We start from the raw sequence: 14,722 nt of genomic DNA, 5'->3' as shown, positions 1-14,722 counted from the left end.
TCCTGTGCAAGCTTCTTCATCTCCCAGTACCTACTGCAACGTACAACTGTCTGAATCAGCCCAGTGTATTCATCTCTTGGTCTCCCTCTACGATTTTTACCCCTCCCCCTACAATACCAAACTGGCGATCGCGTCCCTCCAATACTAAGGTGGTGCTGCCTCAGAACGTGTCTTACCAACCTATTCCTTATTCTAGTCAAGTTACGCCGCAAATTCCTCTTCTCCCCAATTGCATTCAGTACTTCCTCATTAGTTACGTAATCTACCCGTCTAATCTTCAGCATTCTTCTGTAGCACCACATCTCGAAAACTTTTATTTTCTTCTAGCCTAAACTAGTTATCGTCAATGTTTCACTTCCATACAAGGCTACACTACATACAATTATTTTCAGAAAAGACTTCCTGAACTTAAATCTATACTCGATGTTAACAAATTTCTCTTCTACAGAAACGCTTTCCGTGCCATACCCAGTCTACATTTCATATCCTCTCTACTCCGAGATTCATCGGCTATTTTGTTTCCCAAATAGTAAACCTCATTTACTACTTTATGTGTCTCATTTCCTAATCTAATTTCCTCAGCATCACCTGATTTAATTAGACTACATTCCATTATCCTCGTTTCGCTTTTGTTGATGTTCGTGTTATATCCTCCTTTCAAGACACTGTCCATTCCGTTCAGCTGCTGCTAGTAGATTACTGGGAAGAAATTGAAAACCCATGTGGTGCAACCTGAGTGGGCACATTCCCAAATATTTATAAGCTGCAATTTATTGTAATCAGAAATATTTTCGGAAGTATGGTGGTTATTTCAAACTATCGTACTTATCTTAGAAGCCGAAACTGACTAGCACTGATCTTCCTGCGATTTTATCAGGTTAGTACTCTAATGTTTATGTAATCTTTTCTCTCCATGTTCAGTTTATCTAATTCGTTTTTACGATTCTGTATTTCATGACTGCCCGGTGGCGGTCAACACAATGCAGTTGCACTTGAGAAGCCCCTCCGGCCATTCCATCTTTTCGACGTTCCCCCAAATTCAGACTGAAATCAGAACTGATTCCTGTGTAAAGGACACATCCTATTTCCTTCATCATTCGTGTTGTTTTCAAATTTGTGCTGTATCTTAATAACCAAAGGGTTCCTATTCTGCATCTCTAGAAATCTCGTTGTCCACCTGACGTACCACAGTCTTCTTTCCTTCGATTTATTTTAGGAAAGAACAGCACACACTTTAGAGCTAAGCAAAGCGCGCTCATTTCATGGTTGTTACCAAAGCAACCTCGTTCGTCTTGGTGGTGATGTGATGATGCACCGTTATGTTGGAAACAAAATTATCTTGTCTGATAGTGTCTACAACTGGACGGTGAGGCGGATGTGCAAACTGTGTTCACATGTAGGCTACCTCGAGCCGTTTTCTGTACCTTCAAAGACAGGAGACCCGATGATATGTTTACAAAACAATATTCGCACAGATTTTTTCTATTAAACTCAATTTTCTTCCACGAAAAGCTGTAATTTGACTGATCATCAAGATCTTCCATAATACATTCTGTACTGAAGATACAATTTCGGGATGCAGTTACACACTGCACATTCGAAATATCCTTACGATTTATTATTTTCGAGCTATGTAATTTACAGCAGACATATACAATACAAATATTTCTGAGTGACTCCATAATTCTTGGAAATGTTAAGGTTCATTTTTTTATTGCGCTATTTTCGCCTTAGGCCGTTTCTCAGGTTCTGTACCTCAGTCGGTAAAAACGGAACTCTTATGGGTACACTTCGTAGTCCGTCCGACTGTTAAAAACTACTGTACTCAAGTAGTGGTAGTCACACCCAGTTCAAATTTGTATCCCTTGGCGGCGTAAAAAATTGAAGTTTTCTTGTCCGTGCACTCAAAAGAAATGGCCATTTATGTCACGTATTTTGACACTCCGAAACGCATTCATCAAAATCTGTAGGGTGCTTCCCGTGGACCCACAATCATGAGATTTGGCAAGAAGCAAAGTTTCACAGCACAAGTAAAGGAAAAATATCCGAAAATTGTTAATTTATGATTATATCTCACGAAAAATTATTTCTTTTGTCATTTGTCATCCAAGTCAAAGTTGCAATGAAAACAATCAGTAGTTCTGCGTTCAGACTGACTCGGTTGCAACGGCGAAAGCCAGACATAAGGCAACGTACGCCTTTGTTGCTCACATGGCGCGTTTCGGAGTATATTCATCATAAGATATCGAGGAGCGATTGCTGCACGTAGAAATGAAGATTCCAGATGTATGTGAGACACACAGTCGTAGACTAGTCTATCTGAACCGAGAAATGCTGATTATTATACACTGAAGGGCCAAAGCAATTGGTATATGTATGCGTATTCAAATACAGAGGTATGTAAACAGGCACAATACGGCTCTGCGGTCGGCAACGCCTATATGAGACAACAAGTGTATGACACAGTCGCTAGATCGATTACTGCTGCTAAAATGGCAGGTTATCAAGATTTAAGTGATTCTGAACGTGGTGTCCTGGACCATCACCAAGCTTCAGCCTGCGAACCATTCAACTAAACTTCATCGATGTGGGCTTTCTGAGCCGAAAGTCCACTCGTGTACCCTTGATGACTGCACGAGACAAAGCTTTACGCCTCGTCTGGGCGCGTCAACACCGACATTGAATTGTTGATGACTGGAAACATGTTTCCTGGTAGGACGAGTCTCGTTTCAAATTGTACCAAGCGGATCGAGGTGTGCGGATGTGCAGACAATCTCATGAAGCCATGGAAGCTGCATGTCAGCAGGGGATTGATCAAGCTGGTGGAGGCTCTGTAATAGTGTGGGGCGTGTGCAGTTGGAGTGATATGGGATCTCTGATACTTCTGGATACGACTCTGACAGGTGACACGTACGTAAGCATCCTGTCTGATCACCTCATTGAGGTCCATTGTGCATTCCGACGGACGATGGCAATTCCAGCAGGACAATGTGACACCACGCATGTCGAGAATTGCTACATAGTGGCTCCAGGAACTCTCTTCCGAGTTTAAGCACTTCCGCTGGCCGCAAAACTCCGAAGACATGAACATTACTGAGCATACCTGAGATGCCTCGCAAAGTGTTGTTCAGAAAAGATCTCCGCCCGCTAGTGGTCTTACGGAATTATGGACAGCCCTGCAGGATTCCCTCCAGCATTATTTCAGACATTAGTCGAGTCCATTCCACGTCGTGTTGCGGTACTTCTGCGTGCTGGCGGGGGTCGTACACGATATTTGGCATGTGTGCATGTTTATTTGCCTCTTCAATGTAAAAATGGTCGTCTACCTCCTGCTTGACTTTTTTATTGAAACTGAAACATTGTCGAAAAGCTTGGTATTCCTGAGATCAATATCTTGCCAGTATAAATGTCGATAACAGGTGAAAATGATCAAGATTCTCGATTCCCGAAATGGATGAACTTTCTATGCATATAAATAAATTTGTACGCAACCCTGAATGTGCGCCTACTACTCGCCCTCTGTTAGGTCTTCAGCATATCATTTTTTAGTTAAAGCTGAAAGCAGTGACCAAACCGAATGTAAGTTACGCTGTGTGTTATGACTTCTTAGATACATTTGTTAGGTGTTTGATAAGAAAAATATGTGCGATGGCAAATAATGCCCATTCAGAAGAACGGTTTTGTCACAAAGGACTTATCCCAACTGCAGACTGTAGCCCTAGAAAGATGATAGCACATGCCTCGTAGCTTTTCTGTATCCAACAGTGCAGGCAGTGGTAGGTGCATTGGGCGATTCTACTGACATTTCAGCAACACTATGTATAGTACATCAGTTACAGTAAATAATAAAGTATGGTGATATTTGACAACAGCATATTAAAACTGCAGTGTCTTTGAATTGAAGTATCTTCATAACCATCGGTACTGTGTCTGTGTCTATCGTCAGCAAGATATAGAAAACTTGTGTCACATGTGTCTATCAACTTTGTAAAGTTTGCATAACTTCTTTGTAATAACACCTTCCGCTGAATGGCGATATTTGGCATCGCAGATTTTTATGTTCAGATAACTAATTAATGTATCCACTAAGTCATTAGATCTAATATTTCTTATATTCTGTTATGTCGCCACTTTTAACTTTAAGTACAAAGTTATGTACTGAAGACGTAATATTTTTGAAAGGGTACTTGGAAATAGCCCATACCGAACTTGTACAATACTGTAAAAGAAAATTAAAAAAATGAAAGATGCAGGAATCATAGTCATTCAAAAAGCTCATGTCTGTGTGAACCCAGGAACCAAAAAATCACTTAATCACATCCTAGCGAGGCACGTAAGAACGTGCTGCATTATCAACAATATAAATAACTAGCTGCAGTGTCCGGTATCGCCCTGGATGTTTAATATCTGCCGCACAAAGTGATTGGCCCTGTGCCTTGTTAATACCACAGCGAATTCAGGCCAGTTGGTTTAAACCTAAGGGGACATTTGATTGACTGGGTGTCAACGGAACGCGTCGAATGAATTCGTTTCCACCTATGTGAAAAGGTGATTAGTTGCGCCATCAGGTGTTACACATTGCGATTCGTCTTCCATTTTTTCAGCTCAGTTTTCTCCATTTGGAGTGGAGGTGTGTTCGAGCACGATTCGAACTTTTCGAACAGCTTACGTCACAGTTAGGGAAGTCTCGGGTTTTATTCAATCTTTTGATTGGCCCGCGGTCTATAACTTTTGTTGGTACTATATCCACGACTTGCCTTGCCGTTTGTATAGCAGTGTGGTATTGAATAACATGTAACATGTAACAACGGCAACTAATTAATAAATCAGAGTTTGTAATCATGTCCCTGTCAAATTCTCGAAAATTCGCTCGTCCCCCTATCTAGCAGCTTCTGATAGTACTACGTCGAAGATGAGTATTTCCGCTGTAGGTTATTCTCGCGACGGGAATTACAGTCAATTTACTACAATATAGTTCGTTTGTTAGGCATTTAATTTTTCATTAATTACCTTCGTTGTTTCATCTGAATGTAGATATTTGCAATAAATCGGAGATTTTTGGCAACAGCCTTTCCCGTTTATGTATTACGTACATATACGTTCCAAGTCAGATTATGAAATCTTATGCAGACACCAATCTTCCCCTTGTCTTGGAAGTTAATTGTGCAAAATTTAATCAATGCCGGAATAAAACTGTACATTTGTACGAATTACAAACAAATAAATGGACCCTCTTCTTTGTATTTTTAGCTGTACTAAACAATATTTCCAGAGAAAACTCCAGCACCAAAAAAATTACTGGGAAGTACCTGTTTACTGCTCAGATACATATGAAATTTCGATAGGCAACGGATGCAAAGACAAAATATGTGACGTCTTATTCAAATGCGGTTGCGACAACATTACTTTCGGGCAGTGCGAGTGGATTTCCAAACAGCCCCGTTCCCAAACGTCAGCGTTTGTCACTTGCTCGGAAAGTTGGCGGTAAAAGCGGTGTAATTAGCTCAAGGTCTGCCGACGTGCTGCTTGCTTTCTCTTCCTCCCGCGTCGCGAGCGGGCGGTGCTGATTCAGGCGCTCGTGGCGATGAGGTCCAGCTCCTGGGCACGCCCCAACTTTCCCTTTCTAATGTTGTGTGTCGCGTAGCTTAGAGGAGAACCATTCGTCCCCAGTGGGGGAAAACCCGACATGTCATCTCAGTGGTCAATTCACCACTTGCGTAGACGCGCCTTTTCCATAGGTCTATTTCATTGTTTAGATCCCATTTCATCAAGTTACACCAGTTCTTGCAGTACTTGTGTAACCATTACTTAACTGTATGAGGCGAAGTTTGTTCCCGTCGTCAACTATTTGTTTGGATCTGTCAGACGTACTAGGGGCGTTCAGTAAATAATGCTACACATTTCTTTCTCGTCCGGTTTCAGTTGAGAAAATGCGGAATTTTTTGTGGAACGTAGTGAAATATTCCCCCTTCAGCCCCCTCTAGTTTCACGGCAGAATTATACGTAGCCTTCATAATGGCGTCTGTAACGGAGTGATACATTTTGTTACTAGGAGTTACACTGAAACGAAATGAAACAAGTTTGGCGAAATGGAAACGGCATGCCAACTAACGGAAGATTGATATTATAAAAAGAATCCCTCCTCAGCGTCATGTTCAGTCACTATAACTCAATAGTAAATCCCGCAAGAATTAATGATGCAGAATGCACTCTCAGTTATAGTGAGGGAAATAGAAAAGAAAGGAATATTTTAGCAAATTTCTTGGGGTTGCAAAGAATAGTGGACGGACAATTTGGGCAAAGAAGAAATGAAGATTTCTACAAGAAAGAAGAAGGCTAGATGATTCACGTTAATATGGAAGAAGCAAATTAGGTTTTTGGACCATATATTTAAGACGATCGTAACAGATTCACCAAATAAATTTTTAAGCGGAAATAGACAGCCAATACTTGCACCAAAAAAGGAGACAGTACAAAAATGATTAACAGAAACACGACACAAAGAAATATCACGTTTATGAATTTGTTAAAGATTTGTCTACCAGAAAGCTGGAAATGGAGTGGAGAACTGACGTAAACCAATTTAGTGGGTAATTAAGCGTGGTTTGTAGATGTCGGACTCCACTTACTCGTAAGGGTATTCGTCATCTGGGGCGACGGTACTTTTCCTTTGGCAGCGATGCTACAGTGAAAAGCCTGTTCATCAGAATACGGTCGTGATAGACGACCAACAGGTGTGAGCAGTGTTCAAAATGGCTCTAAGCACTATGGGACTTAACATCTGAAGTCATTAGTCCCCTAGACTTAGAACTACTTACACCTAAGGACATCACACACATCCATGCCCTAGGCAGGATTCGAACCTGCGAGCGTAGCAGCCGCATTGTCCCAGACTGAAGCGCCTAGAACCACTCGACCATAGCGTCCGGCTGTGAGCAGTGTAGACGAGTGAACGTTTGTGCTATTAAATGAACGACCGGCTAACTAAGTTGTATTTCAAGGTTTGTAAAACAGTTCCCACTTCTCTCGTAATTTTGTTTTTGTAAGAGAACGCCAATGTCCGACTACATTTTATGATAACACACGGTTTCTGCTCGAAACCGGCACGGAGTTGAAAGAAAACATGCATTATGAATCCGGTTCATCATTACTAAACTTGCGGGACGCGTACTATTTAATGAGGCCGTAAAGCAAAAAACGTAATTGCCTGCAAAGAAACAAACAATCAGTAGAGCAAATTGATTAGGAGCTGTATAGTGATTACGCTGTTAGCGCTGGGGGCATCCCGAAACCGCGGAACCGGACCTCCACGGCCGAGCAATGCTATCCAAAGACTGATGCGGCATTTAGGTGGCAGCATCTGGAAGTTACGAAATGGTGGCTATTTTCGTGCCGCAAAACTGCTGAGTATCTCGAATCGCACTAAATTAACCATTCTCTTCGTACATCCACGAAATTAAGGCGCAGTGTAAATCAGCTTCCGAGGAATTTTTGTCTTGTCGGTCTAATTTCAGTGTCACATTATCATTTCTCATGGCTGTGTTTAAGTGTTATAGGACCACTGTTGTTCGCTACATAGAAGATTCATATAACAGACGTGGTGGACGGTGTGGGCAGGAGTCTGCGGTTGTTTGTTGAAGATGCCGTAGTGTACGGTAAGGTGTCGAAGTTGAGTGACTCTAGGAAGATACGACTTAGACAAAATTTTCAGTTTTTATGATGAATGGCCCTAAATGTGGATAACATGTAAGTTAATGCGGATGAGTAGGAAGAAAACATCTGTAATGTTAAGATGCAGTATTACTAGGGTCCAGCTTGACGCAGTCCAGTCGTTTAAATATCTGGGCGTAACGCTTCAAAGCGATATGAGGTGGAACGGTCATGTGAAAGCTGTGGTAGGGAAGGCAATTGGTCGACTTCGGTTTATTGGGAGAATTTTGGGAAATAGTGATTCACCTGTAAAGGAGACGGCCTATAGGACGCTCGCCCGACCTATACTTGAGAACTGCTCGAGTGTTTGCAATCCGTACCACATCGGATTAAAGGAAGACATCGAAGTAGTTTAGAGAGAGACTGCTAGAGTTGTTACCGGTAGGTTCGAAGAACGCGTAAGTGTTACGGAGGTGCTTATGAACTCAAAATGGAAATCCCTAGAGGGGAGGCGACGTTCTTTCGAGAAACACTATTGAGAAAATTTAGAGAACCGGTATTTGAAACTAACTGCCGAACGATTCTACTGCCGCCAACATACATTGCGCGTAAGGACCACGAAGATAGGACTCGAGAAATTAGGACTCTCAGAGACAGTCGTTTTTCCCTCGCTCTATTGGCGAGTGGAACAGGAGGGTGGTGCAGAGCACCTTTCGCTACTCACTTTACGGTGGCTTGCGGAGTATCTGTGTAGATGTAGGTGTAGAACGATATTTCATAATCAAAGCAAACGGTAATATGATTACACATGTTGCTTCATCTTAATATGTTCCAAAACTTCGTGCATAGAAACAGAATATTCCGGTGCTCATATCACGGGATCCATTTGTGATAAAAAGGTAGGGTCAAATGTTTTAGATAGCCCTTGGGCTAGGCATCATCTATCAACGGAAGGATCGTCTTAGTCACTGTCCTATAGTACAGGTTCTAAGTATGAATATTGCACACTTTCTGCTGCTTAGGCAAACGGAGTAAATGGTTGGTTCTTTTTGAATTTTAGGTGGTCTTCGGTGGGTTCGGTGGGGCTTATGTAGGTACCTTTAGTTCATTGGCGGTTCCTTCGGAAAAATGATTTTTGTACTACGCTTTCGCCATCACCAGCGGACCAGAACACAGTCGACGGTTCCGAGACGGCTATGCACAGCGAATGGCTGAAATTTTTACGATATGTTCCTTATATTCAGAACTAGAACAAAGCTGAAAATTTTTTCACATTTTTATCCGTTTCCAAGATACAGAGGTTCAAGTTCCCCAAACGTAAAATCGCGGAGTGTGACGAAAACGTTGTTTGACGTAGCACGGAGAAATATGCTCTAAAGTATCTCCATTATCAACTGTGAACCTCATTTTGCAGTAATGAAGAACTTGCAAAATTTTTTTGCACGTAAAATCCGAACTGAGGTGTAAGATTAGTTTTACATTACTTCAATTTCACATAAGTAAACTATCTAAATTTTACTGACAAATACATACTTTTTCATACGACTTATGCCCAGCTGCAGCAGGGAAAAGAATGGAACCAATGCAAAAATACTCCTATCGGAGTACAAAAAATTCCAATATTTTTCAGTTTATTTAAAAGATTCCGACTGGAAAGTGGGGCACCAACTGCTTCGTTCTACCTTCCTGAGCTCCTTTAAAAAAATTTCCAAAAATTTTGGCATTGGAACATATTCGCGGTTTTTTATGCTGACAGAGGAGGAGATTGTGGCAGCGGGACAGAGACGGAAAAGTAATAAACACTGGAAGATAGTAGACAGTGGCTGTGCTCTAGAAACATTGAAGGAGACAATGGCAGTGTAAGAGAAAGAGAGGGACACAGGGGCAGTGGAACATAATTGACAGTGACAGAACAGTGTTACGAAAACAGTGAAGGATACAGTGACAGGTGGGGGGGGGGGGGATTAAAGAGAAAGAGATAGTGAAAGTGGATCGCAGCCAGTGATAATGACAGACAGAGTATTTGACAATTTCAACGAGGAAGAGAAACAGTGAGAAGAGACAGCAGCAGTAGGAAGGAATGAGGTATTATCAGTAAGAGGGAGTAAAAGGAAGACAGCAACACTGAGAAGAGACTGTAGTAGAGACAATGATAGAAATACACAAAGAGACATTGACAATGAAATAGGTTGAATGAGTAAGAATGAGCAACTGGGATTGGATGGGTATGAGCGACTTACAGATGGACGTGTAAGTGAGTTACAGTTAGGGGAGCTTGTGGCAGTGAGAGGTGAGTTGCATGTTCAAAAAAGCGCGAATTTGTTCACACATCAAAATTTTTGGAAAAATTTTGAAGTCGGCCCCGGTGGCCGAGCGGTTCTAGGCGCTTCAGTCTGGAACCGCGCAACTGCTGCGGTCGCAGTTTCGAATCCTGCCTCGTGCATGGATGTGTGTGATGTCCTTAGGTTAGTTAGGTTTAAGTAGTTCTAAGTTCTATGGGACTGATGACCTCAGATTTAAGTCCCATAGTGCTCAGAGCCATTTGAACCAAAATTTTGAAAGCTGCTGAGGAAGGTAGAATGACACAGCTGGCACCTCCCGTATCAGTCAGAGTCTTTTAAATAAACAAGAACGTATTCGTACTTTTTGTGCTTTTTCCCCGATGGTTGTGTTATGGGGGCTACATTCGCGAGGATAGTAATCTAAGACATCATGACAGTCCAGGTCTTCTGAGCATTGTTAGGAATTGCCTGCAGCCCTTCATGCACAATGTCTCCTCCGATGGCGTGGTGCCTTCCAGCAGGCTAACTATCGAGTACAAGGTCGTTGTACAATAGTCTGAGGAGCATGATAGTGAACTCATGTTGATATCTTCGCCATCAGATCCACCTGATGTGAAACTGTGGAACACGTCTGGGATCCTCCTCCTCTCCGACAAATCGTTGGCCTATGGTTTATGGACTTTGCGTGATGGATAGACTTCTGTTACCTTATACATCCGGAAATATACCAAGGACTTGTCGAAGCCATGCCTCGTAGAATCGCTGCAGTATTGCTGTCCAAAGATGCACCTCTACGCTATTGAACAGGGGTCACAATATTTTGGTTCGTCAGTGTATATTGCTTACTATCTAGGAAAACATTTTTGTGGAAGTAAAACGTTCCTAGCATTCCCGTTTGTGAGAGTTTAGAAAGGATAGTGGTGAGCAGAGTTGTAAAGCTACTGCAGCTTACTGTAGGCTACCGTGTGTGTAGACTATAGTAGCTTTCCTGGTAGCTTTGGTCAGTGAAGGTCGTACCTGCGTTACCTGTACATTGGGTGTGCTGCATACCTATTGGGCGTCACCTTATAATGATCGCTTTCTTTACATATTGCGATAGTGTCTTGCTAGATTACTCCAAAAACTGGAAGCGGTGAACCATCTAGAAAATTCTTACTAAGAATTAACAGTATTTATAGCAAAACTGAAACTGTCAATGTATGTCTCGAGTTTTGTTAGGAAATTGTTTCTTTGCAACGTGAAATAGAAGCAGGGTGTAGTAAAAATAAAAAAAACAAATACAGATGTATCATATAGCGCTAGAAAGCGCAATTTCCTCAACAAAAAGGTAAAATAAAAAAACACGACATAAAAATATATGAAATATCGCTTCAATACTTAGTGGAACATACATAAAACATGTTTCTATTATTCATAAACAGCTTTCACATTTATCAATAATAATTGGAAACTCATCATGATGAAGAACTTTCTAATGAGTACAAAATAACAACAATAATAATTACATGTATTATCTTTATGTTTGAGCATGTAAACTGTTCTTGCATCAGAAGTAATTGCTCTGATTACATAAGAGCGCAGAAGTTATGCGATCTTACCTACAAAATGCAATTTATATTATTTAAGCATGTAAAATGCACTATGGACTAACACAGAATGCTGCGCGGTTCTAATTATTTGCAAAATAAATTTAAAAAAACAAGGAGAAGTCGTAACTAGCTGATGCCATTTGGTCCGACAGATCTTCATTTTAAATTTAAGAGAGATAATTCAGAGGCGCAGCTTATCAAATACTGTGGAGTGGACCTGAGACCACCATGTTCCTCTCTGAGGTAACTATGTTGTTTGCTCAAGAATGGGTCCACCCAATAATATATACTTGAACATGGTAGGGAACGTATGCAATAGAGTTTTGTGTTCATGCTGGAGTGAAATTGAAAAATCTTTACTTTATAACATGTATACTGAATTTATACTTTCAGAATAAGAGAAATAAGCGACTGGGTAACTTATAGCGCTGTTGTATTGCGAGTGACGGAGAGTGTTCCGTACTAATGCTAGAGATTTTATTTTCTGTTCCATTTGGTTTCTGAGGAAGGAAAAACTACAGCCGTTATTTCTTAGTATGCTTCCTAATCTCTCTTGTCACAGTGGCGCACAGCGGGCTAGAATCTTAGAAGCATGGTCAAAATTGCAAAATCTGCTCCAATATGGTCAAAAATGGGTGTAATGGGATTTGTAACCTTCCTAACAACGATTTTCTAAATGAAAATTGAAAAATTCAAAATGGTGGATCGAATAAGGCGAAAAAAATTAATGAATGGAAAAAAATGCTTTTGGTGTACATTGATAATTTTTATGGTAAATATTATTACAAAACTGCCTTATTACTGTCTTCATTACAGAAAATATATATTAGTAACAAAAATAGCCTTCTTAGTCTTCTTCCTTTTATGCTTCTTGTTCTTCCTCTTCTTTTCCTTTTTCATCGTCTTCCTCTCCCACATTTGTATCCTCTTCATCATTCTCAGCATCGGCTTGCTTGTAATCCTCTGCAACAGATACCAAGGTAGTAACAGTCCCCGACAACAAAGTTTTCACTTTCCTCGAAGATGGTTTCCGCAAAGAAGAAATACGTAACAGTAAAATATAGTTTTAAAAAATATAATCTATCACGGAAAAGACTAGATATGAAATAATGTAACTATCTTATAAAGTGTCTTTCTATGTATTTTGATTTATTTAAAGTATATTATTTTACTCGGAAATTGATGTTTATAATAGCTCATTTGCGGTGTTATAGCAATGAGAGTTCCATGATTATGTGTGTATGTGTGTTTTATTCGTATTTTAGTGAAATTTTAAATTTTGTTTTCTCAGTATCAATAACGACATTTTGCAATTATCGCTTAAAAATAGCTCAACGACGGACTTGCGTCTACTGGCTGGATTTTAAGACTGATTCGCAAAGATAATAGCACATACTTCAGGACGGAATGAAAAAGAAGGCGGAATGTCGTGGAATCCAAAACGTATTTCTCATTTTCGCTCGCGTTTTACAATTTTTTTGCTTGCATTCCGGTACGAAGTTAATTAACAAAAACCAAATATAAATTAATGGCCAAGTAATGAAATAAGAGTTCGAAATTAAATACATACCTCCTGGAATAGCCTCGGTCTGAAAAGAAAATCTGTCTGATTTCGCTGAACAAAGATATTTCACCCGAGCGAAATTTAATATTCGGAAGAAACAATTGGCAGCTTCTAAGGCCGGGATTCAATAGTCTCAACATTACTCTAGCCCATCTATTAAATGAAACTTCTTAACCCTGAACTTTTTTTAAATTTATGGCCACTTTTTCGGGATTCTGACGGGGACGTTGGACCCTTATTTATCTGGCCCCAAGATACGGGTTTTCTATGATTTCCCTAAATCGCTTAAGAAAACTGCCGGGACAGATCGTTTCGAAGGGAACAGTTTATTTCCTAACGCATCCTTCCGCCATCCGAGCTTGTGTTACGTCTCTAATGACCTCGATGTCGACGGGACGTTAAACATTAATTTCCTCTCTTATCGCAGGTCGGAGACGCCGAGCGGTTCTAGGCGCCACAGTCTGGAACCGCGCGACCGCTACGATCGCAGGTTCGAATCCTGCCTCGGGCATGGATGTGTGTGATGTCCTTAGGTTAGTTAGGTTTGAGTAGTTCTAAGTTCTAGGGGACTAATGACCACAGCAGTTAAGTCCCATAGTCCTCAGAGCCATATTGCCTCTCTTTTCATTTGCATTTAAGTTTCTTGTGCACCTCTGCTACATTTTCATGTTCAGCGACCTGTTATTCTTCTAGTAGCGCATCTCCCAACTCGTGCGATGTCTATTACCATCATTTCTTGATGAGGATCCCAACCGCTGGAGCAATAACTTAGAACTGGTGGCACTTGCATCTTGCATGCAGTTTCATCTACTATCTCGGAAATCTCCCGACAAACCATACTTACTAATGATTCATCACTTTGTACTTTTACTCTTACACACACAAACGCTATGATATAGTCAGTAAATATCCGATTAGTCCTGTAACCTAACCAGATTCTTTATTTTTGTTACAATTGAGATGCTCATGAAATTGGAGGTTTATAAAGTCTAGATCTTATTTGTTCACTATACGGAAAATCAAAGCCTAACAACGTGTGAATTTATCACCATACATGGCTATCTATTTGGAACAATGCTCGAGTGAACGAATCTCTCTTAAATTTCTTTATGAGAACATTAGGTTAGCTCAAAAACAGTAAGAAGCTCACAATTTGCATTTAGCATACGTGCTAATTTCTGATTACAGTTAGTCATCTTAAGCCACAGGATCGCCGTATATACTCTCTGGTCATTAACTACAATGAAGCGGAGTTATCCTAGTGACCGGAGACGGAATTCGATTCTGCCACACTTCCAGGAGGTGGCGTCTGCTTTTCAGAGTTCCTCGCAGGTTTCTTCTGACATGTAAACGACTCAGGTGGCATTAGGGGTGTTCCGTGACGCACGTCACGTAGCGTGAGCTGCAACGCTGAGCCATTTTGCGTAACGGCGTGGCAGGATGCGCGGGATATAGCAAGTGCGAGATGAGTCGACGCCTGCCGCGGCCGACATTGACCCACTGCCGGGTGGACAAGCCGACGACCCACTTCTGCCTGTTCCTCCATATCACGAAGGCGGAGTCACTGTTTTGATCACAGGTTTTTTTTGTTACATACGTAATACTGCATGTTTGTCCCGTCTCATTTTAGTATTAGA

The sequence above is a fragment of the Schistocerca piceifrons genome, chromosome 2 (genome assembly GCF_021461385.2).
Source record: "Schistocerca piceifrons isolate TAMUIC-IGC-003096 chromosome 2, iqSchPice1.1, whole genome shotgun sequence".
In the NCBI taxonomy this organism is placed as follows: Eukaryota; Metazoa; Arthropoda; class Insecta; order Orthoptera; family Acrididae; genus Schistocerca; species Schistocerca piceifrons.
Note: the sequence above shows the minus strand (reverse complement) of the source record.